Here is a 7,142-nt window from a genome sequence, read left to right as displayed (position 1 = left end):
CAACTTTGAATTTGCTTTTAAATGACAAATACAAACAAGTTTACTTTTTTCGAAATCAGAGAGGGTAGAAGAGATTACAACACTTAACGAATTTCGAAATGAAGACTTGTATTGACACTTAAAAGAGACAAACTCAAACCAATAAGCAAAAGCAAATGTATAATCAATCTACAAACAGCCAATGAACTCTCTTCTAAGATCACAATCAACAGATCTGAATCAAGGGCTACAGGATGATTATTTGACTCATGCAAAGGAAAACTGTAAATGACGCCACAAACACATAAAAACACTCACAGTATTTTTGTACAAAAGGAGGCGGAATTTAAGTAGAGAAAAGGAGTTATCAGACTGGTACCTATGCTGGTTACAGGCTGCAAAAATCAGAGATCAAAACAAAGCAACACAGAGCATAGAACCCCAGCTGCACAAGGGCAAACTGGTTCAGCGCAACCTCAACACAGGGGTTTTGACATTCAGCGCAGGTAGCCCTCACGGGACCTGCGTTGAAATGCAGAATCCCTTCACTGGGTCTGCGCTGAAGTAGAAACTCTCGTTTCCCTCAGGTTCTGGGTCACAGATTGCTATTTAATTCACTGTTTTAGGCCAAATAAAAGAAACAAGCAAGGTGTAATCAAAGGGATGCTTTGAGGGGGACTAAGATCTATCACAAAGGATTATCAAATCATTTGTGATTCCATTGTTCAAATCATAGACAAGTCCAGTGATTGGATCAAAGCAGCAACTGTCTACTTTGCATCCGGGAAAAGCAGATGCAGTTCGATTTGTTGCTGTCGAGTCTATGAAATAAACAATGATGGAAACACAAATAAAATGACTAAACAGATTTCCCCAGCGGAGTCGCCAATTTGTTGTGGGGAAAAATGCCTATGCAGGACGATCCTATCCACCTAAGGTGTGACAGTGCCTTAGCAACAAACGAGTACAGCTATACTGGTTTCTTCCTTTATGAAATGTGAAAGAAGAGAGATCAATAGACTTACCGGTGTCTTCCATTTGTCCCTCGATCCAATCTCCCTTCTCTTTGGGTGTTCACAGCTACTTTCCTTCTTGCTTATCCAGCTACAACTTCCTGCAAGATCACAAGAGAACAACTACTTGCGACAAGAGAAGAACACTACACAAAGACAGATATTCACATTCATAACTGATTTAGGATTAGAAGTAAACCAAATACACTAATACATTCATACATCAAAATACATCAGCATATAGGAGAAACCAAGATAGCTTTATTGATGAATAACAAGGTTCAGGAAGAGATACAACCCAGAGGGCTCCAATCTAGCATCTCCTTCCCAGCAAATGGAATTCCTATCTTCAGCCCCTTCAAAGCATTAAGCACCTAATGATTCCAGTCTCAAACCAACAACATTTATTTGCAATAATAAAATTCCAGCCTCTAGATCTCATGGAGGAGAGATCCATATATAGATGTTTGGAGAGAGGATGAGTCAGCTTGAGATCTGACTAGAGTCCTCTCCCTCTGTCAGTTCTTGAGTCCACTTGGAGGTTCTTGCTTCCACTTGGAGATTTGGAACCTCTTACTCATCACCAGTCGAATTCCCTGAGGCAAGTGTCATTTTGGAAGCTTCCTGGGTCTTGACACATTGAGAAATGAGCCTGCCACTTGTCCACTCTCATTCAGCGCAGGTAGCCTTTGTTCTAGTTGACATTCAACGCAGGTAGCTAGTGTTGGCTTTGACATTCAGCGCAAACAGCTAGTGTAGCCACTGAAATGATCTTGAATTGACTTGTTTTTTAGCAGTTTTAGGTGGAGAACTTCTGTGAATTGTTGTGGTTTGTTAGCCTTGTTCCTCTAGGGGTAGGAACAACATGTTTAGGGACTTTGGATCCCTTAGATTATGGACATTCCATGCTCAGTGCTGCAAGGCACAAAAATGTCTATAACACCAAGGCTACAGGCAACAATGCTTTGAAGCACAACATTCCTCCATTCCTTCGCTTGCACCGAGTGTTCAATGTGGACCGTCGTCGACCATGCTTCCCACCATTTCTAGACACATCAGAGATTGCAGAACAACTCACCAGAGACCCAGCTCAGTGGAAGCTTCCTCATCTCAAGGAGGAACTCAATGTAATGGGGACCATTGCTTCCTAAGGGGGGAGGAATGATCCAGGTGGATGTTGGTGGCCACCCACCTATCCCATTTGGACCCCCACAACTGTCTCTTTCAGCTTTTCTAGTTTCCTAAATTGTAACATAGTTTACTATTTTTAGCAGTTTTTCGGGTCCTGAACTTCCGGAGCCGTTTTGAGGCCCTAAATGACGTTTTTTTGGGAATCTGGGGCAACACGGGTCTAAGGACCCATGTTGCCTCCCAAAGTGGTAGTACTCGGATAGATCTTTCTAACGAGCTATCGTACGTGTCAAATGGAGATCGTATGCCAAAGTTACGACCCCAGGAAATTGATGTACCAATTTACCCAAACAAGGCCCACAATTTGGCGTTTCATCTTCTAGGGTTAGGTTTCGGGATGTGAAGGGTTTTCCATTGTTTCTCAACAATAAATAGGCCTTCGAGCCTCATTGTAACACAGTTGGAAACAGTTCAGAGGCATGTAGCTGACACATCTCTTCTCAGAGATAAGCTACCATCGCCCTAGCTGGGTTATTTCTATTTGTAAGCATATTTCAGTATTCTCTATTAATGAAATGAAGTATTATTTCTGCTGCATCTCTGTTTTTATGGTTATCGCATCGCTGTATTTATGGTTATCTCTGTAATCTATTGCGTTCCTGTTTAAGTCCGGATCAGTGGTATCAAAGCAGTCTGCTTTTTCTTTTTTTTCTTTGCATGTCCCTAACAAGGTCGGGATATAAGGAGTTAGGGCTTGAACTGGTCGAACCTTTGCAAGACCAGCCTCGAAAATCCCGACGGCCTCCCATGGTGGATGAGAAGAAAGACAAGGGGGCAGGAGATCCTATCAAAATCTTGCTCGAAGAAGCCCTCAAGCAACAATGGAACACGATCATGGACAGCTTTGCCCAGATCCTTCTGCGGCTACCCAAAAGTGACGCATCAGCTTCCAGCAGCTACTCTAGAAACGCCACGCCCTTTAAGGTACAAGTTAATTTTGAAATCCCCATATTCGAGGGTTAGATAGACGCTGATGCCGTAGATAAATGGTTAAATCTGCTAGATGGGTATTTTTCTGTTCATGAATTTTCGAGTCGGGAAAAGATTGTTTTCGCTCTTCTCAAAGCAGCCCCCCACGTCAAGGACTGGTGGGAAACCTACTACGAGCATAAGGATGAAAGTACAGGCTCACTATTTTCAGCCGCACCCACTTGGAATGACTTTTTGGATGCCATCAAGGAGCAGTACTACCCTGTCAAAAGTTATGAGGACAAATACATCAAATGGACCACACTACGGCAGGGACGAGACCAAGATGTGTCGGAGTTCACAAACATTTTTCATACCCTTCGCACACAGTTGGGTATCAAAGATTCTGAGCTACATCTGGTACTCAAATACCGCGGCTGCCTACACAGATACATCCAAGAAGAGATTTAGTTCTTGAACATCTCCTCACTCAGCACAACATATCGATACGCTATCAAAATCGAGCAAAAGTTCAAACAGAGGAAGCAAGACTTTGGATCTGCAAATCCGAAGCCCGAAGGACAAAGCCAAGCCGGGGTGACCCAAGACAACCCGTCGAAGCAATAAGAAAAGAACAACACCACGAAGCTGAAGAAGGACACAGGGAGGTGGTGTGAGTTCCACAAGAGTCCCACTCATAACACAAGTGAGTGTCGGACCAAGCAGTCGCTGGTGGCCGAGCTGAAGGCTTCCGAATCAGATGCATGTTCCGACCCTGAGCCAGAACCCGACAAGGGGAATGGAAAAGGGAAGCAGATCATTGATGTGAATCCCAGTGCCACTGTTGCCACTACCAAGATCTAGAAAAATGAGCTCGAAAATCCAGAGGAAGGGGAGCGTCTTTTCCACTCACAGATGTGGGTGAAGGGTTCGCCACTGCAATTCATTGTTGACATTGGAAGCCAAAAGAACCTTATTTCAGTAGAGGTCGTGAAGCGGTTGGGCCTACCGACTACACCACACCCCCAGCCGTACAGTATCGGATGGCTTCATGAAGGACGAGATCTCAAAGTTCGCCAGCAGTGCCGCCTTCCCTACAACATCAAGCCCTTCACAGACGAGGTATTGTGTGATGTTACACCTCTGGATGTTTGTGATGTATTACTAGGCCAACCATACTTGTGGAGGCGACATGCTGTGTATGAGTCAAGGCCTCGTGATGTCATTATTTCTTTGAATAATTCATTATACAAGATACCGGAGGTAGCCCCACCTACCGCCACATCTTTGATCACCACTACGAAAGGAAACAAGCTCATCTCCCAGACTAGGAAATTCATCTGTCTAGTTCACTCCCAAAGTAAGGGGAAGATCGTTGCTACATCCATGACCCCCGCAAAGGGTTCCCCCATGCAACAGCAGCAGCAAAGGGATACGGTCATGATAGAACACAGGAACAACTTCTCCTCACCCACGGGGGTACCAAACAAGTTTTAGGTGGGCGACAAAGTTTGGTTACATCTGCAGAAAGAACGCCTTACAAGAGCCCATCAGAAGCTCTGACCACTCAAACATGGTCCTTACACCAGTACCAAGGCTACAGGCAACAATGCTTTGAAGCACAACATTTCTCCATTCCTTCGCTTGCACCGAGTGTTCAATGTGGACCGTCGTCGACCATGCTTCCCACCATTTCTAGAAACATCAGAGATTGCAGAACAACTCACCAGAGACCCAACTCAGCAGAAGCTTCCTCATCTCAAGGAGGAACTCGATGTAATGGGGACCATTGCTTCCTAAGGGGGGAGGAATGATCCAGGTGGATGTTGGTGGCCACCCACCTATCCCATTTGGACCCCCACAACTGTCTCTTTCAGCTTTTCCAGTTTCCTAAATTGTAACACAGTTTACTATTTTTAGCAGTTTTTCGGGTCCTGAACTTCCGGAGCCGTTTTGAGGCCCTAAACGACGTTTTTTTTGGGAATCTAGGGCATGGACCCATGTTGCCTCTCAAAGTGGTAGTACTTGGATAGATCTTTCTAACGAGCTATCGTACGCGTCAAATGGAGATCATATGCCAAAGTTACGACCCTGGGAAATTGATGTACCAATTTACCCAAACGGGGCCCAAAATTTGGCGTTTCATCTTCTAGGGTTAGGTTTCGGGATGTGAAAGGTTTTCCATTGTTTCTCAACAATAAATAGGCCTTCGAGCCTCATTGTAACACAGTTGGAAACAGTTCAGAGGCATGTAGCCGACACATCTCTTCTCAGAGATAAGCTACCATCACCCTAGCTGGGTTATTTCTATTTGTAAGCATATTTCAATATTCTCCATTAATGAAATGAAGTATTATTTCTGCTGCATCTCTGTTTTTATGGTTATCGCATCTCTGTATTTATGGTTATCTCTGTAATCTATTGCATTCTTGTTTAAGTCCGGATCAGTGGTATCAGAGCAGTCTGCTTTTTCTTTTTTTTTTCTTTGCATGTCCCCAACAAGGTCGGGATATAAGGAGTTAGGGCTTGAACTGGTCGAACCTTTGCAAGACCAGCTTCGCAAATCCCAACGGCCTCCCATGGCGGATGAGAAGAAAGACAAGGGGGCAGGAGATCCTATCAAAATCTTGCTCGAAGAAGCCCTCGAGCGACAACAGAACACGATGATGGACAGATTTGCCCAGATCCTTCAGCGGCTACCCAAAAGTGACGGATCGGCTTCCAGTAGCTACTCTGGAAACGCCACACCCTTTAAGGTACAAGTTAATTTTGAAATCCCCATATTCGAGGGTCAAATAGACGCTGATTCCGTAGATAAATGGTTAAATCTGCTAGATGGGTATTTTTCTGTTCATGAATTTTTGAGTCGGGAAAAGATTGTTTTCGCTCTTCTCAAAGTAGCCCCCCACGTCAAGGACTGGTGGGAAACCTACTACGAGCAGAAGGATGAAAGTACATGCTCACTAGTTTTAGCCGCACCCACTTGGAATGACTTCCGGGATGCCATCAAGGAGCAGTATTACCCTGTCAAAAGTTATGAGGACAAATACATCAAATGGACCACACTGCGGCAGGGACGAGACCAAGATATGTCGGAGTTCACAAACATTTTTCATACCCTTCGCACACAGTTGGGTATCAAAGATTCTGAGCTACATTTGGTACTCAAATACCGCAACTGCCTACACAGATACAGCATATCGATACGTTGTCAAAATCGAGCAAAAGTTCAAACAGAGGAAGCAAGACTTTGGATCTGCAAATCCGAAGCCCAAAGGACAAAGCCAAGGCGGGGTGACTGAAGACAACCTGTCAAAGCGGCAAGAAAAGAACAACACCACGAAGCCGAAGAAGGACACAGGAAAGTGGTGTGAGTTCCACAAGAGTCCCACTCATAACACAAGTGAGTGTCGGGCCAAGCAGTCGCTAGTGGTCAAGCTGAAGGCTTCCGAATCAGATGCATGTTCTGACCCTGAGCCAGAACCCGACAAGGGGAGTGGAAAAGGGAAGCAGATCATTGATGCGGATCCCAATGCCACTGTTGCCACTGCCAAGATCCAAAAAAATGAGCCCGAAAATCCAGAGGAAGGGGAGCGTCTTTTCCACTCACAGATGTGGGTGAAGGGTTCGCCACTGCAATTCATTGTCGACATTAGAAGCCAAAAGAACCTTATTTCAGTAGAGGTCATGAAGCAGTTGGGCCTACCGACTACACCACACCCGCAGCCGTACAGTATCAGATAGCTTCATGAAGGACGAGATCTCAAAGTTCGCCAACAGTGCCGCCTTCCCTACAGCATCAAGCCCTTCACAGACGAGGTATTGTGTGATGTTACACCTCTGGATGTTTGTGATGTATTACTAGGCCAACCATACTTGTGGAGGCGACATGCTGTGTATGAGTCAAGGCCTCGTGTTGTCATTATTTCTTTGAATAATTCATTATACAGGATACCGGAGGTAGCCCCACCTACCACCACATCTTTGATCACCGCTAAGAAAGGCAACAAGCTCATCTCCCAGACCAGGAAATTCATCTGTCTGGTTCAC

This window comes from Pinus tabuliformis, chromosome 3_2 (genome assembly GCF_031772625.1).
Source record: "Pinus tabuliformis cultivar Carrire ecotype Pingquan chromosome 3_2, CPIR1, whole genome shotgun sequence".
Taxonomy (NCBI): domain Eukaryota; kingdom Viridiplantae; phylum Streptophyta; class Pinopsida; order Pinales; family Pinaceae; genus Pinus; species Pinus tabuliformis.
This window is presented reverse-complemented; position numbering follows the sequence as displayed.